Source organism: Sus scrofa, chromosome X (genome assembly GCF_054392235.1).
Source record: "Sus scrofa isolate SSC_HxYL_T2T_F1_AM1 chromosome X, Sscrofa_HxYL_maternal_Yorkshire_Landrace_v2.0, whole genome shotgun sequence".
Taxonomy (NCBI): domain Eukaryota; kingdom Metazoa; phylum Chordata; class Mammalia; order Artiodactyla; family Suidae; genus Sus; species Sus scrofa.
This window is the reverse complement of record NC_139401.1, coordinates 74,076,240-74,100,695: the sequence shown is the minus strand read 5'-3', so window position 1 is coordinate 74,100,695 and position 24,456 is coordinate 74,076,240.

Genomic DNA, 24,456 nt, shown 5'->3' with positions numbered 1-24,456 from the left:
TTTACTGATGTTTCAAATTTGAGATGAAAATAATTTTTTTGGTATTTTTAGGGCTGCCCCCATGGCATGTGGATGTTCCCAGGCTAGGGGTGAAATCAGAGCTGTAGCCACTGGCCTATGCCAGAGTGACAGCAATTCAGGATCCAAGCCACACCTGCGACATACACCATGGCTCACAGCAATGCTGGATCTTTAACCCCTGAGCAAGGCCAGGTATCAAACCCACATCCTCATGGATCCTAGTTGGGTTAATTAATCACTTAGCCACGATGGGAACTCTGAGATGAAAATAAATTAAAAAAATAATTTTAAGCTGGAGTAATCTGTTTAATTTCTTGTATTTTCACAATCTCCTGTCATATTCTCTGGGAACTCTTTTGGCTTGGGAAAAAAATGTTTAAATTTTTAATATATTTTGTTTCAACAAACTTAATTACTCTACAGATACTTAAACAATGTAAGTGTTCCAGTTATAATATTTAACAGTAGAACAGTAAGAACATGTTCACAGAGCTGAGAGGTGTGATTGACAATTTGCCAATAAGTGAAAATATTTCCATCTTCTTTGGGGCCAAACATATTATTCAAGATTATATGAGCTATTGTTTGTTTGAGAGAACATAGTTTGTTAGGTTTAACTGAGGGAAAAATAGAGTTCATGTGTTTGCTTGGAGTATATGGAGTTACCAGCAAATTCCCTAGAAAATGAGGAGACAAGAGTGAGTAAATTATTGTCGTTTCATTTCTTAAAAATTAAAAAAAAATTTCTGATATTTATTTATTTATTACTCAAATGAATTTATCACATCTATAGTTGCATAATGATCATCACAAACCAATTTCAAAGGTTTGGCATCCCATAACCCAAGCATATCCCCCCACCCCCCAAACTGCCTCCTCTGGAGACCATAAGTTTTTCAAAGTCTGTGAGTCAGTATCTGTTCTGCAAAGAAGTTCCGTCTGTCCTTTTTTCAGATTCCACATGTCAGTGAAAGCATTTGATGTTGGTGTTTCACTGTATGGCTGACTTCACTTAGCATGATAGTTTCTGGGTCCATCCATGTTGCAAAAAATGCTGGTCTTTCGTTCTTTTTAATGGCTGAGACATATTCCATTGTGTATATGTACCACTTCTTCTTGATACATTCCTCTGTTGATGACATTTAGGTTGTTTCCATGTCTTGGCTATTGTAAATAGTGCTGCAATGAACATCGGAGTATATCTGTCTTTGAGAGTTGTGATTTTCTCTGGATAGATGGGTCAAATGGTAGTTCTATTTTTAGTATTCTGAGGAATCTCCATACTGTTTTCCACAGTGGTTGCACCAATGTACAATCCCACCTACAGTGTCATACGGTTCCTTTTTCTCCACACCCTCTCTAGCACTTCTTGTTTGTAGACTTTTGGATGATGGCCATTCTGGCTGGTGTAAGGTGGTATCTCATAGTGGTTTTGATTTGCATGTCTAAATTTATATTCACTCCTTGGAGTTCCCATCATGGCTCAGTGGTTAACAAATCCGACTAGGAACCATTAAGTTGTGGGTTCGATCCTTGGCTTTGCTCAGTGGGTTAAGGATCTGGCATTGAGGTGAGCTGTGGTGTAGGTTGCAGATGCAGCTTGGATCCTGCATTGCTGTGGCTCTGGTGTAAGCTGGTGGCTACAGCTCCAATTCGACCCCTAGCCTGGGAACCTCCATATGCTGTGGGAGTGGCCCAAGAAATGGCAAAAAAATAAATAAATTTATATTCACTCCAGATTATGAGGTATTTCTGGAAGTGGTGGGAAAAGAAATATTAATAACACATTTTGGAAAAATTGGAATAGCTTTGTCTCTGTTTAGGGCATTGCTGGGTATATAAATAATTTGGTTCTGTCTCTATTTTATGCATTATGATATTGAAACCCCTTCCCTCCTCACCCTAAAAAGGAGAAATATGGCTTGCATTGTGACAATGCTAAACTTTAGAAAAGACCTGTGCTTCCAGATAGTAGGGGCAGTTGAGAAATTCCCTCATCTCTTTACATTCCAAACAACTAACTACAAAGAACCACCCTGTTCTGGTGTATTCTGAGAACTTAACTACCTCTGTCTTTCAGATAAGCCTCACTTTTCATCCCCGTCATGATCCCTTTTTCTACCTACTTCATAAAAGCTCATACACCCTTCCTTTTCTTTGAGGTGCCCCTCATTAATGAATGTTCTCCCTATTGCAATAACCTGAAAAAAAAATCATGTCCTTAATTTTCCAGCATTATGTCTTTGACAGTATTGTGCCATGACTCAGAAGGGATTTCATATTGCTTTTAGATCCCTGGTTATTCCACCCAGTTAATCAGGCATCTCAGAACATTTTTGTGCTCTGTTCCTGACTGATGATCTAGGTATCCAATGATGATTCTGATCCTTCGTCCTGTATTCCACTCTCTTGTCCACTGATACTTCAATAAGTGTTTGAATTTTTTTCTGACTACTCACCTGATTTTTGGTTCCAGCTTCTTTTGCTTTGTCTGGCAATTCAGTGATCTTTGTAAATATGTGCTGTATATTAGATACCAGATATGAGTGATATCATATGCTATTTGTCTTTCTCTGACTTACTTCACTCAGGATGAGAGTCTCTAGTTCCATTAATGTTGCTCCAAATGGCATCATTTTGTTCTTTTTTATGACTGAGTAGTATTCCATTGCGTATGCCACATCTTCCTAATCCAATCATCTGTTGATGGACATTTGGGTTGTTTCGATTTCTTGGCTATTGTGAATAGTGTTGCAATGAACATGCAGGTGCAAGTGTCTTTTTAAAGTAGAGTTTTGTCCAGAGATATGCCCAAGAATTGGATTGCTGGGTCATGTGGGAGTTCTATGAACAGATTTCTAAGGTATATCCATACTGTTCTCAATAGTGGCCGTACCAGCTTACATTCCTACCAACAGTGCAGGTGGGTTCCCTTTTCTCCACACCCCCTCCAGCATTTGTTATTTGTGAACTTATTAATGATGGCCATTCTGAGTAGTGTGAGGTGGTATCTCATGGTAGTTTTGATTTGCATTTCTCTAATAATCAGGGATGTTGAGCATTTTTTCATGTGTTTATTGGCTATCTGTATATCTTCATTGGAGAAATGTCTATTCAGGTCTTTTGCCCATTTTTCCATTGGGTTATTGGCTTTTTTTTCTGTTGAGTTGTATAAGTTTCTTGTATATTCTAGAGATTAAGCCCTTGTTGGTTGCATCATTTGAAACATTTTCTCCCATTCTGTAAGTTGTCTTTTTGAGGTTTTTTTTATGGTTTCCTTTGCTGTGCAAAAGCTTGTCAGTTTGATTATGTCCCATTGGTTTACTTTTGCTTGTCTTTCTGTTGTTTGGGAGAGTAACCTGAGAAAATATTCATGAGGTTGATGTCAGAGAATGTTTTGCCTATGTTCTCTTCCAGGAGTTTGATGGTGTCTTGTCTTAGATTAAAGTTTTAAGCCATTTAAGTTTAATTTTGTGCATGGTGTGAGGGTGTGTTCTAGTTTCATTGATTTGCATGCAGCTCTCCAGTCTTCCCAGCACATCTTGCCAAAAAGACTTTTTCTCATTTTATGTTCTTGTCTCCTTTGTCAAGGATTAATTGACTATAGGTGTCAGGGTTTATTTTTGCATTCTCTATTCTGTTCCATTGGTCTGTCTGTTTGTTTTGATACCAGTACCACACTGTCTTGATGACTGTGGCTTTGTAATATTGCCTGAAGACTGGGAGAGTTATGCCTCCTGCTTTGTTTTTATTTCTCAGGATTGCTTTGGCAATTCTGGGTCTGTTGTGGTTCCATATGAATTTTTGGATTGTTTGTTCTAGTTCTGTGAAAAATGTCATGGGTAATTTGTAGGGATTGCATTGAATCCGTAGATGGTATTGGGTAGTATGGACATTTTAAAAATATTGATTTTCCAACCCAGAAACATGGAATATCTTTCCATTTCTTTATTCTACTTTAATTTTCTTGATTAATGTTTTATAGTTCTCAGCATATAAGTCCTTTACCTCCTTGGTCAGGTGTATTCCCAGGTATTTGATTTTTTGGAGTGCAATTTCAAAAGGTATTTTTGTATTCCTTTTCTAATATTTAATTTTTTGTATACAGAAATGAAACCGATTTCTGAATGTTAATCTTATATCCTGCTACTTTGCTGAATTTATTAATCAGTTCAAGTAGTTTTGGGGTGGAGTCTTTTGGGTTTTCTATACATAGTATCATGTAATCTGCATACAGTGATAGTTTTACCTCTTCTCTTCCTATTTGCATGCCTTTTATTTCTTTTGTTTGCCATATTGTTGGAGCTAGGACTTCCAGTACTATGTTGAATAACAGTGGTGAGAGTGGGCATTCTTGTCTTGTTCCAGATTTTAGTGGGAAGGCTTTCAGCTTTTCTCCATTGACTTATATTTGCTGTGGGTTTGTCATAAATGGCTTTGATTACATTAAGATATGTTCCCTTTATACCCACTTTGGTAAGAGTTTGATTGTGAATGGATGTTGGACTTTGTCAAATGCTTTTTCTGCAGATTTTGTAAATTAATTAATGATTTATAGAGATATTGTCTCTGTTTAGTGAAAGACTGTAAGGAATCTGGATTGTTAATCTTTTCTCTTTGTCTATCTCTTTTAAGCTCAAACAAATTTAAGTTTGAGCTTAATGAGAAGAGAATGCCTCCATGGTAAGAATTGGTAAGTTATGTAATTTCGTGTTTACTTTTTTTTTAAAGGCTACATCTTCTGCATATGGCTGTATCCAGGCCAGGGTTTAAATCTGATCTGTATCTGCAATCTTAAAGCTGCAGCAGTGGCAATGCCAGATGCTTCAGTCTCCAGCTTGCCAGACCGAACTGCACCTCCATAGTGACCAAGCCTCTGCAGCCAGATTCTTAACCCATTGCACCATGGAGGGAACTTCCTGTGTTTACTTTTGACTCAGGGATGAAATAGAATTGGAACTATATTATTTATATCTCCATGTGTGTTATGTAATTCAGAAAGGCTTTTACCTCTCATTGTGTAAGTATGTAATATTTTCTTATCTCCAGATAGTATTACCAAATTCAGCTGTAAAAATGCTTAAAGATCTGCTTTGATTGATTTAGAGATAAATAAGTGCTTATATAAAAGGAATATTCTTAAAATTCCCAGAAAATAATGACTTTGAATTGCAAATATTTTCAGTGTGTTAAGAAATAAAAAGTAAACTTACATAAATATATTAAGAAATGTTTAAGAATTCAGGTTAACACAATTTATGTAAATCTTTGGAAAGTGAGATTAGTTTCATATTTTTATTTTTAGCTATTTCTTCTTTGTTAATAAATGTTAATATAACATATGTCGATTTTTACTCTGCTAGGGTTATGCTCTTCCTAAGAGATACAGGTTTACTGACTGAATCAGCTATTATCAATTTTACAAAATGTTTAAGATTATGAAAAATGTAAACATATGCTTAACAAAATTAAACCGTTATTCTGACAAAATTTATTTCAACAATAATTGTGTTTTGTCATGTTAGCTAAAAGATAATTTCCAAGATCTTTAGGTAATTAAAACACCTTAACAAATTTTAAATTAATTAATAGAATTAAATGTTTAGATCATTTTCAAGAAGCAGAATACTGAAATATTATGATGCATAATTTAATTTTAATAGGTTAGTTTTTTTATTACTCAAAGGAATTTATAACATCTGTAGTTGAATAATGATCATAAAAATCTCATTTCACAGGATTTCCATCCCATAGGCCAAGCACATCCCCACCCGCTCCAAACTGTCTGCTCCAGAGACCTTAAGTTTTTCAATGTCTGTGAGTCAGCATCTGTTCTGCAAAGAAGTTCCGTCTGTCCTTTTTTTCAGATTCCACATGTCAGTGAAAGCATTTGATGTTGGTGTCTCACTGTATGGCTGACTTCACTTAGCATGATAGTTTCTAGGTCCATCCATGTTGCAAAAAATGCTGGTCTTTCGTTCCTTTTGATGGCTGAGACATATTCCATTGTGTATATGTACCACTTCTTCTTGATACATTCCTCTGTTGATGGACATTTAGGTTGTTTCCATGTCTTGGCTATTACAAATAGTGCTGCAATGAACATTGGAGTACATGTGTCTTTGTGAGTCATGTTTTTTTTTTTGGATAGATGACCAGGAGTGGGATTGCTGGGTCAAATGGTAGTTCTATTTTTAGTATTCTGAGGAATCTCCATACTGTTTTCCACAGTGGTTGCACCAATGTACAATCCCACCCACAGTGTCATAGGGTTCCTTTTTCTCCACACCCTCTCTAGCACTTCTTGTTTGTAGACTTTTGGATGATGGCCATTCTGGCTGGTGGAAGGTGGTACCTCAGAGTGGTTTTGATTTGCATGTCTCTAATCATGAGTGATGCTGAACATCTTTTCATGTGTTTTTTGGCCATCTGTATGTCTTCTTTGGAGAACTGTCTGTTTAGATCTTCTGCCCATTTTTGGATGGGGTTGTTTGTTTTTTTGGTATGGAGCTGCAGAAGGTGTTTATCAGTTTTGGAGATTAATCCCTTGTCCGTGGATTCGCTTGCAAAGATTTTCTCCCATTCTGTGGGTTGTCTTTTTGTGTTGTTTAGGGTTTCCTTTGCTGTGCAGAAACTTTGAAGTTTGATTAGATCCCATTTGTTTATTTTTGTTTTTATTGTTAATACTTTGATAGGTGGATCTGAGAAGATGTTGCTGTCGTTTATGTCAGCGAGTGTTTGGCCTATGTTTTCCTCTAGGAGTTTTAGAGTGTCTGGTCTTCTATCTAGGTCTTTAATCCATTTGGGGTTTATTTTTGTGTACGGTGTTAGGGAGTGTTCTACTTTCATTCTTTTCCATGTGGCTGTCCAGTTTTCCCAGCACCACTTATTGAACAAGCTGTCCTTTCTCCATTGTATCTTCTTGCCTCCTTTGTCATAGATGAGTTGGCTGTAGGTGCGTAGATTGAATTCTGGGCTTGCTATCCTCTTCCACTGATCTATATGTCTGTCTTTGTGCCAGTACCATACGGATTTGATGACTGTTGCCTTGTAGTAGAGTCTGAAGTCTGGGAGCCTGATTTCTCCAGCTCCATTTTTCTTTTTCAGGATGTCTTTGGCTATCCTGGGTCCTTTGTGCTTCCAAACAAACTTTAAAATATTTTGATCTAGTTCTGTGAAAAATGTCCTTGATTAAATGTCTTTGATTAAAGTGTTATAGTTCTCAGCATGTAGGTCCTTGACCTCTTTGGTCAGGTGTATTACAATGTATTTGATTTTTTGAGGTGCAATTTTAAAAGGTATTGTCTTTTTGTATTCCTCTTCTAATATTTCATTGCTGGTGTACAGAAATGCGACTGACTTCTGAATGTTAATCTTATATCCTGCTACTTTGCTGAATTTATTAATCAGTTCAAGTCGTTTTGGGGTTGAGTCCTTAGGGTTTTCTATGTACAGTATCATGTCGTCTGCGTACAGTGACAGTTTTACCTCTTCTCTTCCTATATGGATGTCTTTTATTTCTTTTGTTTGTCTAACTGCTGTGGCTAGGACTTCCAGAACTATGTTGAAGAGCAGTGGTGAGAGTGGGCATCCCTGTCTTGTTCCAGATTTGAGTGAGAAGGCTTTCAGTTTTTCCCCATTGCGGATTATCTTTGCTGTGGGTTTATCATAAATGGCTTTGATTATATTCAGGAATGTTCCCTCTATACCCACTTTGGCGAGGGTCTTGATCATGAATGGATGTTGGACTTTGTCAAATGCTTTTTCTGTGTCTATTGAGATGATCATATTGTTATTGACTTTTCTTTTGTTAATGTGGTGTATGATGCTGATTGATTTGCGTATGTTGAACCATCCTTGTGAACCTGGGACGAACGCTACCTGGTCATGGTGTATGATTTTTTTGATACGTTGTTGGATTCGGTTGGCTAAGATTTTGTTGAGAATTTTTGCATCTATATCCATCAAAGATATTGGGCGATAGTTTTCTTTTTTGGTGGTATCTCTGTCTGGTTTTGGAATGAGGGTGATGGTGGCCTCATAGAATGTCTTTGGGAGTATTCCTTCTTCTTCAACCTTTTGAAAGAGTTTAAGAAGGATGGGCACCAATTCCTCTTTATATGTTTGATAGAATTCACCTGTGAAGCCATCTGGTCCTGGACTTTTATTTGTAGGGGGTGTTTTTATGACATCTTCAATTTCATTTCTAGTGATGGGTCTGTTCAGTTGGTCTGTTTCTTGTTGATTCAGTTTTGGCAGGCTGTAAGATTCTAGAAAATTGTCCATTTCTTCCAGATTGTCAAACTTGTTGGCATGTAGTTGTTCATAGTATTCTCTTATGGTTTTTTGTCTTTCTGCTGTATCTGTTGTGATTTCTCCTTTTCCATTTCTAATTTTGTTTATTTGAGTTCTTTCTCTCCTCTTCTTAGTGAGTCTGGCCAGGAGTTTGTCAATTTTTTTTTACCTTTTTTTTTAAAGAACCAGCTCTTAGTTTTATTAATTTTCTCTACTGTTTTTGGAATCTCTATTTTATTGATTTCTTCTTTGATTTTTATAATTTCCTTCCTTCTGCTGACTTTAGGTCTTTTTTGTTCTTCTTTTTCTAATTCGTTTAGGTGGAGGGTTAAGTTGTCCATTTGGGATCTTTCTTCTTTTTTGAGCAAGGACTGTATTGCTATGAATTTCCCTCTGAGCACTGCTTTTGCAGCATCCCATAGATTTTGAGAGGTTGTGTCTTCATTATCATTTGTTTCAAGGTAGTTTTTAATTTCCCTCTAGATTTCCTCATTGACCCATTGGTTTTTTAGTAGCATGTTGTTTAGTCTCCATGTAGTAGGTTTTTTCTCATTTCTTTTCCCATGGTTGATTTCTAGTTTCATGGCATTGTGGTCAGAGAAGATACTTGAGATAATTTCTATGCTTCTAAATTTGTTGAGGTTAGCTTTGTGTCCCAATATGTGGTCGATTCTTGAGAATGTTCCATGAGCATTTGAGAAGAATGTGTATTCTGATTGTTTTGGATGTAGTGTCCTGAAGATATCAATTAAGTCTAACTTTTCTATTGTTTCCTTTAGGATCTCTGTTGCTTTATTGGTTTTCTTTCTAGAGGATCTGTCCATTGGTGTGAGTGGGGGTATTAAAGTCTCCTACTATGATTATATTCCCATCAATTTCTCCCTTTATGTCTGTTAATATTTGTTGTACGTATTTGGGTGCTCCTGTATTTGGGGCATAAATGTTGATGATAGTAACATCCTCTCCTTGGCTGGATCTTTTAATCATTAAGTAGTGTCCTTCTTTGTCTTTCTTTATGTCTTTTGTTTTAAAGTCTATTTTGTCTGATATGAGTGTTGCAACTCCTGCTTTCCTTTCATGTGTATTGGCATGAAATATTTTTTCTCACTCTTTCACTTTTAATCTATATGTGTCCTTTGTCCTGAGGTGAGTTTCTTGTAGGCAGCATATTGAAGGTTTTTGCCTTTTATCAACTCAGCCACCCTGTTTCCTTTTATTGGAGCATTCAGTCCATTGCCATTTAAAGTGATAATTGATAGATGATTATTTATTGCCATTTTGAACCTCATGTTCTAGATGACTCTATGGTTCTCCATTCTTTCTTTCTTTTTTTGGTTGGATGGTCTCTGGTTATTATCTGTTTGAGTGTTTTTTTGTTTTTTTCATTTTTTGTGAATGCAATATTTGGTATTGGCTTGTGGTTGCCCTGTTTTTTAAGTACACTAACCCCTTCCTATAATTGTGTGTTTTAGCCTGATGGTCCTGTAGGTTCAAACACTTCATTACTATATTAAAATTAAGAAGAGAAACAAACAAACAAAAAAGTGGCCTATTTATTTCCTCACATCCCTTGCCCACATTTTATGATTTGATGACTCTTTTTTTTTCTTTTTAATTTTCTTTTGTTTGAAACATGTTCATGACTAAATCTGTATGCTGGCTTATTTGAGTGACTGGTCTCTGATTGCGGTTTCCTCAGTCCTTGTTCTTCCTCTTCTTTTTTTCTCCTTTTTCCTCCCTTTCTTTCCTTCCTTCCTTTTTGGTTTAGAGAAGCCCTTTCAGTATTTCTTTTAGCCTGGGTTTTGTGTTGCTGTATTCTTTTAGTTTTTGTTTGTGGGAAAAAATTTTTATTTCCCCTTCTATTTTAAATGATATTCTTGCTGGATAGAGTATTCTAGGTTGCATAATTTTTAGTTTTAGCACTTTAAATATCTCTTGCCATTCCCTCCTGGCCTTTAGTGTTTCTGTAGAGAAATCAGCTGATATTCTTATGGGGGTTCCCTTGTAGGTAACATACTGCTTTTCTCTTGCTGCCTTTAGGATCCTCTCTTTATCATTAATTTTGACATTTTTATGATAATGTGTTTTGGTGTGGGTCTATTTGGGTTCAACTTGTTTGGGGCCCTCTGTGCTTCCTGTATCTTGAGCTCAGTATCCTTTAGATTTGGGAAGTTTCCAGTGATAAGTTCTTCAAATATATTTTCCATTCCCTTATCTTTTTCTACTCCTTCTGGAATTCCTATTATGTGTAGATTGGCCCACTTTATATTATCCCATAGGTCTCTTATATTGCTTTCCTGTTTTTTGATTTGGTTTTCTGTCTGCTGACCTGATTGGGTGATTTCCATTATTCTATCTTCCATATCACTGATTCGTTCTTCTGCATTATTCATTCTGGTTTTTACTGCCCTTAGTTCAGTTTGTATCTCTGCAAATGAATTTTCTAGTTTTTCTTGGCTGCTCATATTTTCTAGTTCCTTTCTGAGGGTGTCTGCATTACCGTTCCTATCTTCTCTTCATTCCTTCAGTATTTTCACTATTTCTCTTTTGAACTCCAGGTCTGTCAGACTGCAGAGATCTGTTTCATTATTGACTGCTTTAGGTGAGTTCTCCTGTTGGTTTGACTGGGGGTGGTTTCTCAGCTTCTTCATCTTGCTTATTGTTTTCTTTTTCCTAGTGGCATTGTAGTCTCCATGGCTGGGCAGTGTTTGCCTAGTCACTGCTGTGGAAGGTTTGCTGAGGGGTGGTGTTGTTGGTCTGTCTTTTTTGAGGCAGTGTGACGTTTCTGGAGTATTGGCAGGGCTAACATGGTCTCTCAGAAGCAAAGGAGGACTTCCTGAGGGCAGACAGGACTGGGAGATCCACACCACGATGGTAGCAGATTTCAATTGGCCAGGCAGAGCTTGCTCTGGTGTTTTTGGGCTGTGGGGCTCTTGCAGGGGGCTGGCAGTCCTGGGCAGCTCTTCTGCAGGAGTGTAGCCCCCTCCAGGGTTGGAGCAGCTATCTGGGTCACTGAGAACCCAAGAGGCTCTTCCCTAGGCTCAACTCAGAAGGAGTGTTTGAGAATAAAGGCAGCTCTTTAAATGGCCTGGCCAAGCTTGTTCTAGATTTTCTGGGCTGCAGGGGCTCTTCCAGGGGGCTGGCAGTGCTGGGCAGCTGTTCTGTGGGAGTGTGGCACCCCCCCCCAAGGGATGGAGCAGCTAGCTGGACTGCTGTGAACCCAAGAGGCTCTTCCCCAGGGCAGCCCAACTCGGAAGAACTTTCCAAGAGTTATGCAGATCTTTTCACAGCCTGGCAAAGCCTGTTCTCGCTTTTCTGGGCTGCAGGTCTTTTCGTAGGGGCAGGTGGTGTTTGGTGCTGCTCTGAGGGGATGTAGCCCCTCCAAAGGGCAAGCAGGCCAGGGCAGGGACAGCCCCTTCAGTGGTAGGCTTCCAGCAATTGTTGAGGCCAGCCCTCTTGGATGGCAGGCAGCCCCAGGTCCAGCATGTACATAAGGGGTGGCGGGGGGGAATGTATTGGGAAGCACAACTTTCTGATTGCTAGTGGGCCAGTAAGCTTGCTGTGGCATGGGGAGTATTCTGTGGGGACCCACCCCTTCTTCTCTCCCCTCCCCAACACTGGTGCAGACCCAGCTCTTCTCCCAGGTCCCCTCTGATGTGGCTTTCCACTTCCCTGCCCTTAGCATATTCCTCCCTCTCCCCTGCAATGCTCTGCTTTCTAGTCTCCCAGGCGGTCTCTGCCCCATCAAAGTTGACAGACTCGTTTCTAGACCTCCCAAGCAGTCTCTGCTCCACCCTGCCCCCCCAGCCCTTTCCCAGGGACTAACCTCTGGAGCCGAGATCTCGGTGCCCAGCCCCCACCCAGGCATCTCAATTTGTGGTGACTGTGCCCATAATGCAGATGATCTGTTCTGTTCTCGCTCTGCTTTTCAGAACTCCGACTTACTGCTACATGCTTCTCTGCATCTGGAGATTCCTCTGGTTCAGTTGATCTTTCCGTCAAGTAGGTGACTTTCCAGGGTGCGGGATCCGTTTCTCAGCTCGGATTCCCCTTCTCTCACTCTCCTCTTTTCTCTTCTTTTACCTAGTAATGTCACAAAATTCTTGCCGTTATTGGAGTTTAGGTTCTTCTGACAGCAATTGGTTGCTGTTTTGTGTGAGTTGTTTATCCTGTAGATGTGTTTCTTTATGTTGTTTTTGTGGGAGAGGGTGAGCATGTCCCCCTACTCTTCCACAATCTTGCCTCCTCCACCTGTTGGAAGTTTTTTTCATCACAGTTTCAATTTCAGTTCTTGTGATTGGTCCATTCATCTTTTCTATTTCATCTTGCTTTAGTCTTAGAAGATTGTACTTTTCTAAGAATTTGTCCATTTCTTCTAGGTTTTCCATTTTATTGGCATATAGTTGCATATAGTAGTCTCTTAGGATCCTTTGTATTTCTGTGATGTCTGTTGTTACTTCTCTTTTTCCATGTCTAATTTCATTGATTTGTGCCCTCTCTATTTTTTTTTTATCAATGAGTCTGTTTAAGGATTTATCAATTTTGTTGATCTTTTCAAAGAACAAGCTTTTCATTTCATTGATCTTTTCTATAGTTTTCCTTGTTTCTATTTCATTGATTTCTGCTCTGATCTTATGATTTCTTTCCATCTACTAACTTTAGGTCTTGTCTGTTCTCACTAGAGCTGCTTTAGATGTAAAGTTAGCTTGTTTATTTGAGCTTTTTCTTTTTTCCTGAGGTGGGCTTGTATTGCTATAAACTTTCCTCTTAGAACGGATTTTGCTGCATCCCATAGGATTTGGAGTGTTGTATCTTCCTTGTCACTTGCTGCTAGGTATTTTTTAATTTCCTCTTTGATTTCTTCAGTGATCCATTGGTTGTTTAGTAGCATGTTGTTTCATCTCAACGTGTTTGTGTGTTTTGCAGTTTTTTGTCTTGATGTTGATTTCCAGTCGTATAGCATTGTGGTCAGAAAAGATGCTTGACATGATTTCAATTTTCTTAAAGTTAGCAAGGTTGGATTTGTGGCCCAGGATATGATCAATCTTAGAGAATGTTCCATGTGAACTTGAGAAGAATGTGTATTCTTTTGCTTTTGGATGAAATGTCCTATAAATATCTCTTCAGTCCATCTGGTTTAATGCATCATTCAGGGCCTGTGTTTCCTTATTGATTTTCTGTCTGGTTGATCTGTCCATTGCGTAAGTGGGGTGTTAAAGTCTCCCACTATGGTTGTGTTATTGTCGATTTCTCCTTTTCAGGTTGTTGGCGGTTGCCTTATATATTGTGGTTAACCTGGGTTGGGTGCATAGATATTTAAAATTTTTATCTCTTCTTCTTTGATCCTTTGATCATTAGGTTGTGACCAACTTTGTCCCTTAAAATATTCTTCATTTTAAAGTCTATTTTGTCTGATATGAATATTGCTACTCCAGCTTTCTCTTGATTCACGTTTGCATGGAATATTGTCTTCCTTCCTCTCACTTTCAATTTGTATGTGTCCCTAGACGTGAAGTGGGTCTCTTGAAGACAGCATATATAAGGGTCTTGTTTTAGTCTCCATTCAGCCAGTCTCTGTCTTCTGGTTGGTGCGTTTAGTCCATTCACATTTAAGGTAATTATTGATATGTATGTTCTTATTTCCATTTTATTCATTGCTTTGGATTTGTTTTTGCTGCTCTTTTTTCTTTCCTTCTTCTTTTGTTCTTTTCTGCCTAGAGAAGTTGCATTAGTATTTGTTGTAAGGCTGGTTTAGTGTTGCTGAATTCTCTCAGCTTTTGCTTATCTGTGAAGGTTTTGATTTCTCCTTCAAATCTGAAGGAGAGCCTTGCTGGGTAGAGTAATCTTGGTTGGAGGTTTTTTCCTTTCATCATGTTAAGTAAATCATGCCGCTCCCTTCTGGCCTGCAGAGTTTCTGGTGAAAAATCTGCTGATAACCTTATTGGGATCCCCTTGTATGTTACTTGTTTCTTTTCCCTAGCTGCTTTCAAGATTTTCTCTTTGTCTTTTATTTTGGTCAGTTGGATTAATATGTGTCTCGGGGTGTTCATGCTGGGGTTTATTTTGTATGGTACTCGTTGTGCTTCCTGGATTTGAGTGAGCGGTTTTTTCCCCATGTTAGGGAAGTTTTTGGCTATTATTTCTTGGAATATTTTTTCTGTCCCCTTCTCTCTCTCTTCTCCTTCTGTCACCCCTATAATACAGATGTTAGTGTGTTTCACGTTGTCCCAGAGTTCTCTGAGACTCTCTTCATTTCTTTTCAGTCTTTTTTCTCTTTTCTGTTCCACATCCATGATTTCTACTAATCTGTCCTCCACCTCACTTATTCGTTTTTCTGCCTCCTGTATTCTGCTGTTGGCTGCTTCTAGTGAATTTTTAATTTCAGTTATTGTATTTTGCATCTCTTCTTGTTCCAGTTTTATATCTTGTATCTCTTTGCTCAGTGTTTCCTGTACGTTATCCATCTTTGCCTCCAGTTTATTTCTAATATCTTGCATCATCTTCAGCATCATCATCCTAACGTCTTTTTCCTGGAGGCTGAGAATCTCCTCCTCACTTAGCTGATTATCTGGGGATTTTCCGGGGATTTTCCTTTCTTCCTCATCTGAGTTATAGTTCTTTGTCTTTTCATTTTTATAGGTTTTTGGTATTGTGACCTTCTTACAGATACTAGAGTTGTAGCATCTCTTACTTCTGATGTCTGCCTTCTTGTGGCTGAAGTCAGTATGGGGGGCTTGTTGTAGGCTTCCTGATGGGAGGGGCTGATGCCTGCCCACTGGTAGGTGGAGCTGATTCTAATCCCTCTGGTGGGTGGGGCTTAGTCTCTGGATGGAATTAGAGGCAGCTATGTGCCTGAGGGGTCTTTAGGCAGCCTGTTTACTGAGAGGCAGTGCTGTGATCCCACCTGGGTTGTTGTTTGCCCTGGGGCTTCTCAGTGCTGACTGATGGATGGGGCCAGATTTTCCCAAAATGGCCACCTCCAGAGCAAGGCACAGCTGCTGAATATTCCTGAGAGCTTTGCTTTCAATGTCCTTCCCTCACAACAAGCCACATTCACCCCTGTTTTCCCAGGATGTCCTCCAAGAACTGCAGTATGGTTTGACCCAGATTCCTTTGGAGACCTTGCTCTGCCCTGGGACCCAGTGCACGTGAAAGTTTGTGTGTGCCTTTTAAGAATGGGTTTTCCATTTCCCCCAGTCCCATTGAGCTCCTGCACACAAGCCCCACTGGCCTTCAATGCCAGATGCTCCAGGGGCTCTTCCTCTCAGTGCCAGATCCCCACAAGTGAGAATTTGATGTTGGGCTCAGAACTCTCACTCCCGTAGGTGAGTCTCTGTGAACCAGTTAGTTTTCAGTCTGTGGGGCTTCCCACCCAGGAGGTGTGGTGTTGTCTATATCATGAAATCGCCCCTCCTACCTCTTGATGTGTCCTCCTCTTTTTCTTCTGGAGCAGGATATCTTTTTTAAGGTTTCTGGTCCATTTGGCTGAAGAATGCTCAGGCTTTAGTTGTGAATTTTGTTGTTATTAGGAGAGAATTTGAGCTCCAGTCCTTCTATTCTGCCATCTTAATCCCATCCCATGATTTTCTTTTCTGTGGGAAGATTCATTTGTTCTGTACTTTAGGCACCATATATGAGTGACCTCATATGGTATTTGTCTTTCTCTTTCTGACTTACTTCACTCAGGATGAGGGTCTCTATTTCCATCCATGCTACTGCAAATGGCATTATTTTGTTCTTTTTTATGGCCGAGTAGTATTGCATTGTGTATATATATCACATCTTCCTAATCTGGTCATCTGTTAATGGACATTTGGGTTGTTTCCATGTCTTGGCTATTGTGAATAGAGCTCCAATGAACATACGGGTGCATGTGTCTTTTTTAAGGAACATTTTGTCCGGATATATGTCCAAGAGTGGGTTTGCTATATCATATGGCAGTTCTATGTACAGTTTTCTAAGGTACCTACGTATTGTTCTCCATAGTGGTTGTGCCAGCTGACATTTCCACCAACAGTGCAGGAGGGTTCCCTTTTCTTCACACCCCCTCCAGCACTTGTTATTTGTGGATTTATTAATGATGGCCATTCTGACTGGTGTGAGGTGATATCTCATGGTAGTTTTGATTTGCATTTCTCTAATAATCAGCGATGTTGAGCATTTTTTCATGAGCTTGTTGGCCATCTGTAACTTCCTTGTAGAAATGTCTATTCAGGTCTTTTGCCCATTTTTCCATTGGGTTGTTGGCATTTTTGCTGTTGAGTTGTATAAGATGCTTGTATATTTTAGAGATTAAGCCCTTGTCAGTTGCATAGTTTGAAAGAATTTTCTCCTGTTCTGTAAGCTGTCTTTTTGTTTTCTTTTTGGTTTCTTTCACTGTGCAAAAGCTTGTCAGTTTGATTAGGTCCCATTGATTTATTTTTGCTCTTATTTCTGTTGCTTTGGGAGACTGACCTGAGAAAACGTTTGTAAGGTTGATGTCAGAGAATGTTTTGCTTATGTTCTCTTCCAGGAGTTTGATGGTGTCTTGGATTACACTTAAGTCTTTCAGCCATTTTGATTTTATTTTTGTGCATGGTGTGAGGGTGTGTTCTAGTTTCACTGATTTTCATGTAGCTGTCCAGTCTTCCGAGCAATACTTGCTGAAAAGACTGTCTTTTTCCCATTTTATCTTCTTGCCTCTCTTGTCAAAGATTAATTGACCATAGGTATCAGGTTTTATTTTTGGGTTCTCTATTCTGTTCCATTGGTCTATATGTCTGTTTTGGTACGAGTACCATACTGTCTTGATGACTGTGGCTTTGTAATATTGCCTGAAGTCTGGGAGATTATGCCTCCTGCTTGGTTTTTGTTCTTCAAAATTGCTTTGGCAATTCTGGGTCTTTTGTGGTTCCATCTAAATGTTTGGATTGTTTGTTCTAGTTCTGTGAAAAATGTCATGGGTCATTTGATAGGGATCGCATTGAATCTGTAGATTGCTTTGGGTAGTACGGCCATTTTTTCAATATTAATTTTTCCAATCCAGGAACTTGGAATATCTTTCCCATTTCTTCACATCATCTTTGAATTCTTTCCTTAGTGTTTTATAGTTCTCAGCATATGGGTCCTTGACCTCCTTGGTCAGGTGTATCCCCAGGTATTTGATTTTTTGGGGTGCAATTTTAAGAGGCATTGTATTTCTGTATTCCTTTTCTAATATTTCATTGTTAGTATACAGAAATGTGACTGATTTCTGAATGTTAATCTTATGTCATGCTACTTTCCTGAAATTGTTGATCAGTTCAATTAATTTTTGGGTTGAGTCCTTAGGGTTTTCTATATATAGTATCATGTCATCTGCATACTCTGAGAGTTTCACCTCTTCTCTTCCTATTTGGATGCCTTTTATTTCTTTTGTTTGTCTGATTGCTGTGGCTAGGACTTCCAATACTGTGTTGAATAACAGTGGTGAGAGTGGGCATCCTTGTCTGGTTCCAGATTTTAATTGGAAGGTTTTCAGGTTTTTTCCATTGAATTATATTTGCTGTGAATTTTTCGTAAATGGCTTTGATTATGTTAAGATATGTTCCCTCTATACCCACTTTGGTAAGAGTTTTGATCATGAATGGATTTTGGACTTTGTCAAATGCTTTCTCTGAATCTATTGAGATGTTCATGTGATTTTTGCCTTTTCTTTTCTTGATGTGGTGTATGATGTTGATTTGCATATATTGAACTATCCTTGTGAACCTGGGATATATCCTACATGATTGTGGTGTATGATTTTTTGAAATGTTGGATTCGGTCAGCCCTAATTGTGTTGAGAATTTTTGCATCTATATTCATCAAAAATATTGGCTATAGTTTTCTTTTTTGTTGGTATTTTTGTCTGCTTTTGGAATTAGGGTGATGGGGGCATCATAGAATGTCTTTGAGAGTGTTTCTTCTTCTTCAACCATTTGAAAATGTTTAAGGAAGATGGGTATAAGTTCCTCTTTGTATGTTTGGTAGAATTCACCTGTGAAGCCATCTGGTCCTGGACTTTTATTTGTAGGGGGTGTTTCTATGATATATTCAATCTCATTTCTAGTGATCAGTCCATGTTCAGTTGATCTGTTTGTTCTTGATTCAGTTTTGGCAGGTTGTAAGTCTTTAGATAGTTGTCCATTTCTTCCAGTTTGTCAAATTTATTGGCATGTAGTTATTCATAGTAGTCTCTCATGGCTTTTTGTATTTCTGTGGTATCAGTTGTGAAGTCTCTTTTTTCATTTCTTATTTTGTTTATTTGGGTTTTTTTTCTCTCCTCTTCTTGGTGAGTCTAGCCAGAGGTTTGTTGATTTTTTAAAATCATTTTATAGAACAAGCTCTTAGTTTGATTGATTTTGTCTATTGTTATTTGAATCTCTATTTTATTGATTTCCTTTTTGATCTTTATGATTTCCTTCCTTCTGCTGACTTTAGGGGTTTTTGTTCTTCTTTTTCTAATTCATTTAGGTGGTGGGTGAAGGTATCGATTTGAGATTTCTTCTTTTTTGCGGAAGGCCTGTATTGTTTTGAATTACCCTTGATCACTACTCTTGCAGCATACCATAGATTTTGAGTAGTTGTGTTTCATTATAATTTGTCTCAAGATATTTTTTAATTTCCCTCTTGATTTTCTCATTGACCAATTCATTTTTTAGTAGCATGTTGTTTAGTCTCCATGCAGTGTGTTTTTGCTCATTTTTTCCTGTGATTGATTTCTAGTTTCATGCCATTATTGTCAGAGAAGATACTGGAAATAATTTCTATGCTCCTAAACTTGTTGAAATTAGCTCTGTGCCACAGTATGTGATCAATTCTTGAGAATGTTCCATGTGCACTTGAGAAGAATGTGTATTCTGATTTTTTTTGGATGTAATGTCCTGAAAATGTTGATTAAGTCTAACTTTTCTTTCTTTCTTTTTTGTCTTTTTTCTTTTCTAGGGCCGCACCCACAGTATATGGAGGTTCCCCAGGCTGGGGGTCCAATCAGATCTGTAGCCACCAGCCTATGCCAGAGCCACATCAATGTGATATCCAGCCATGTCTGTGACCTAAACCACAGCTCAAAGCAATGCTGGATCCTTAACTGACTGAGTGAGGCCAGGGATCAAACCCACAACCTCGTGGTTCCTAGCCAGATTCGTTAACCACTGAGCCACGATGGGAACTCCAAATCTGACTTTTCTGTTGTGTCCTTTAGGATCTCTGTTGCCTTATCAATCTTCTGTCTAGAGGATCTGTCCATTGATGTGAGTGGGGTGTTAAAGCTTCCTACCATGTTTCTATTCCCATCAGATTCTCCTTATATATCTATTAATATTTGTTGGAGGTATGTGGGTGCTTCTATATTAGGGGAATATATATCAACAATTGTAATATCCTTTTCTTGAATAGATCCTTTAACCATTAAATAGTGTCCTTCTTTGTTGTTCTTTATGGCCTTTGTTTTAAAGTCTATTTTGTCTGATATGAGGAATGCAACTCCTGCTTTCCTGTGTTGTCCATTGGCATGAAATATCTTTCACATTCCCACACATTCAATCTATGTGTGTCTTTTGCCCTAAGCTGAATCTCTTGTAGACAGCACATTGAAGGTTTATGCTTTCTTATCCATTCTGCCACTCTGTGTCTTTTGATTCGAGCCTTCAGTCAAGTGACATTTAAGGTGATTATTGATACATATTTATTGCCATTTTAAACCTTGTTTTCCAGTTGATTCTGTTTCTCTTTTCTTCTTTTTGGATTTATGGTTTCCATTTATTTTATGCCCGAGTACATTCCTTTTCAATTTTTGTGAATGTCATGTTTGATTTTGATTTGTGTTTGCCCTGTATTTTAAGTATGTTAAACCCTTCCTATTTCTGCTTGCTTTTGCCTGATAGTAACATAGGCTCAAACACATCATTAAAATAAAAAGAATCCCCACAGCAAATATAATACTCAATGGGGAAAAACTGAAAGCCTTCTCACTCAAATCTGGAACAAGACAGGGATGCCCACTCTCACCACTGCTCTTCAACATAGTTCTGGAAGTCCTAGCCACAGCAATTAGACAAACAAAAGAAATAAAAAGCATCCATATAGGAAGAGAGGAGGTAAAACTGTCACTGTACACAGACGACATGATGCTATACATAGAAAACCCTAAGGACTCAACCCCAAAACGACTTGAACTGATTAATAAATTCAGCAAAGTAGCAGGATATAAGATTAACATTCAGAAGTCAGTCGCATTTCTGTACACCAGCAATGAAATATTAGAAGAGGAATACAAAAAGACAATACCTTTTAAAATTGCACCTCAAAAAATCAAATACCTTGTAATACACCTGACCAAAGAGGTCAAGGACCTATATGCTGAGAACTATAACACTTTAATCAAAGAAATCAAAGAAGATGTAAAGAAGTGGAAAGATATTCCATGTTCATGCATTGGAAAAATCAATATTGTAAAAGTGGCCATACTCCCCAAAGCAATCTACAGATTCAATGCAATCCCTCTCAAATGACCCATGACATTTTTCACAGAACTAGAACAAACAATCCAAACATTTAGATGGAACCACAAAAGACCCAGAATCACCAAAACAATCCTGAGAAACAAAAACCAAGCAGGAGGCATAACTCTCCCAGACTTCAAGAAATACTACAAAGCCACAGTCATCAAAACAGTGTGCTACTGGTATCAAAGCAGACGGACAGACCAATGGAACAGAATGGAGAACCCGGAAATAAACCCTGACACCTATGCTCAATTAATCTTTGACAAGGGAGGCAAGAACATCAAATGGGAAAAGGAAAGTCTATTCAGCAAGCATTGCTGGGAAACCTGGACAGCTGCATGCAAAGCAATGAAACTAGAACACACCCTCACACCACACACCAAAATAAACTCCAAATGGCTGAAAGACTTAAATATACGACAGGACACCATCAAACTCCTAGAAGAGAAGATATGCAAAACACTCTCTGACATCAACCTCATGAATATTTTCTCAGGTCAGTCCCCCAAAGCAATAGAAATTAGAGGAAAAATAAACCCATGGGACCTCATCAAACTGAAAAGCTTTTGCACAGCAAAGGAAACCCAAAAGAAAACAAAAAGACAACTTTCAGAATGGGAGAAAATAGTTTCAAATGATGCAATGGACAAGGGCTTAATCTCTAGAATATATAAGCAACTTATACAACCCAACAGCAAAAAAGCCAATCAATCAATGGAAAAATGGGCAAAAGACCTGAATAGACATTTCTCCAAAGAAGATATACAGATGGCCAGCAAACACATGAAAAAATGCTCAACATCGTTGATTATAACAGAAATGCAAATCAAAACTACCATGAGATATCACCTCACACCAGTCAGAATGGCCATCATTAATAAGTCCACAAATAACAAGTGCTGGAGGGGCTGTGGAGAAAAGGGAACCCTCCTGCACTGCTGGTGGGAATGTCAACTGGTACAGCCACTATGGAGAACAGTTTGGAGATACCTTAGAAATCTATCCATAGAACTTCCATATGACCCAGCAATCCCACTCTTGGGCATCTATCCGGACAAAACTCTACTTAAAAGAGACACATGCACCCGCATGTTCATTGCAGCACTATTCACAATAGCCAGGACATGGAAACAACCCAAATGTCCATCAACAGATGATTGGATTAGGAAGAGGTGGTATATATACACAATGGAATACTACTCAGCCATAAAAAAGAATGACATAATGCTATTTGCAGCAACATGGATGGAACTAGAGAATCTCATCCTGAGTAAAATGAGCCAGAAAGACAAAGACAAATACCATATGATATCATTTATAACTGGACTCTAATACCCAGCACAAATGAACATCTCCTCAGAAAAGGAAATCATGGACTTGGAGAAAAGACTTATGGTTGCCTGATGGGAGGGGGAGGGAGTGGGAGGGATCAGGAGCTTGGACTTATCAGACACAACTTAGAATAGATTTACAAGGAGATCCTGCTGAATAGCATTGAGAACTATGTCTAGATACTCATGTTGTAATAGGACAAAGGGTGGGGAAAAATGTAGTTGTAATGTATAAATGTAAGGATAACTTGATCCCCTTGCTGTACAGTGGGAAAATAAAAAAATAAATAAATAATAATAAAAAATAAAAGGAATCTATATTTTCTTACTTTCCCACATTGTTTGATTTTGATGTCTTTTTTTTTTTTTTACATCTTCATGTTTAGATCTGTATGCTGCTTATTTATGTGATTGCTTTCCAGTTGTGGTTTCCATCATCCTAACTCTTCTTTTTTTCTTTTTTCTCTCTTTTTTTTTGGTTAATTTAGAGAAGGACTTTCAGTATTTCTTTTAGAATGGGTTTAGTATTGCTGTACTCTTTTAGCTTTTGTTTGCTGGAGATCTTTATTTCCCCTTCTATTTTTAATGGAATTCTAATTGGATAGAGTATTCTATGTCACAATATTTTTCCCTTTTAGAATTTTGAGTATATCTTGCCAATCCCTTCTGGCCTGTAGTGTTTTTGTAGAGAAATCAGCTAATAGCCTTATGGAGTTCCCTTATAATTAATGCTTTGCTTTTCTCTTGCTGCCTTTAGAATCCTCTCTTCAACTTTTGCCATTTTTATTATAATATGTCTTGGTGTGGGCCTGTTTGGGTTCAGCTTATTTGGGACCCTCTGTGCTTCCTGTATCTTGATATCAGTATCCTTTAGATTTGGAGTTTTCAGCCATAATTTCTTCAAATATATTTTCAATCCCCTTTTTTTTTCTTTTCCTTCTGGAATTCCTATTATGCATAGATTGGCCCACTTTATATTATCCCATAGATCTCTTACTTTGCTTTCATGTTTTTTCATTTGATTTTCTGTCTGCCGTCCTGATTGGGTGATTTCTGTTATTCTATCTTCCACATCACTAATTCGTTTCTCTACCTTATTCGTTCTGCTCTTTATTGCCTTAAGCTCAGTTTGTATCTCTGCAAATGAATTTTCTAGTTTTCCTTGGCCCCTCCTTATATTTTCTAGTTCCTTTCTAATGGAATCTGCATTCCTCTTCATATCCTCTCTTAATTCCTTCAGTAGTTTCACTATCTCCCTTTTAAAGTCAAAGTCTGTGAGACTGCAGAGGTCTATTTCATTTTTGATTGCTTTAGGTGAATTCTTCTGTTCCTTTAACTGGGAATGGTTTCTGGGTTTCTTCATCTTGCTTATGTTTTTCTTTTTCTGTGAGTTTGGGGAAGCCAAACAATAGTCTTGTAAGGCTGCTTCTATGCAAGTATGCCCCTTTGTATTTTTTTTTTGGTGGGGTTACTATTTATTTTTGGTATAGTAGTTGGAATCTTTCCTATCTCTTTCTTCAGTGTGAGCAAGCTGTTATTCCCAGGATGCTCAGTGTATTTTCAGGAAGACATAGGCAACGGGTAGGGTCAGCAGTCAGTGCCTGGTCATTGGGCTCTCAACAGAAGCAGAGACCTGCAGGAAGGTGGCACAGGCTACTCCTAGTTGCAGGGCCCTAGGAAATGGTAATAAGCTCTAGGCAGATCTTCAAGGTGAGCAGAGCATTTGGCAGTAGCAGCAGCAGGTTGCGTGAGTTCCCAGGGGAGTGAGAGCAACAACAGCTTGTGTTCAATTGCAATGCCCTCTGCTGAGGTGATGGGAACCACAGGTGGTGCCTGTTCAGGGATCCCTAGTGGTAGCGGGCCAGGACCATCTCTGGAGTCAGTGCTAACTGTGGTGTTTTGCCCCCACCACCTGTAGACCATGCATGAAGCAACCCATCTTACTTAGCACACATAGGAGGTGCTGTACAGGCTGTTCCTAGTTGCAGGATCCTGGGAAGTGACAGAGATTAGTCATGTGGGTACTGCCTGGAATGATTGGCAGTGGCAGCAGCAGGGCAGGTGTGTTCCCAGGTGTGTGAGAGCACCAACAGGTGGTGTTCATTCACAATTCCCTCTTCTGTGCTTCCCTTGAGGTGAATGTGGCCGCAAGTGATTTTTGTCCAGGTAACCCCAGTGGCAGTGGGCCATGCCCACATCTGGAATTAGGGATAACTGCAGTGGTTTGCCCCCACAGCCTGCATATCGCACAAGAGGCACCCTGTCCCACTTAGCCCACGCAGGAGGTGCTGTACCAGCTGCTT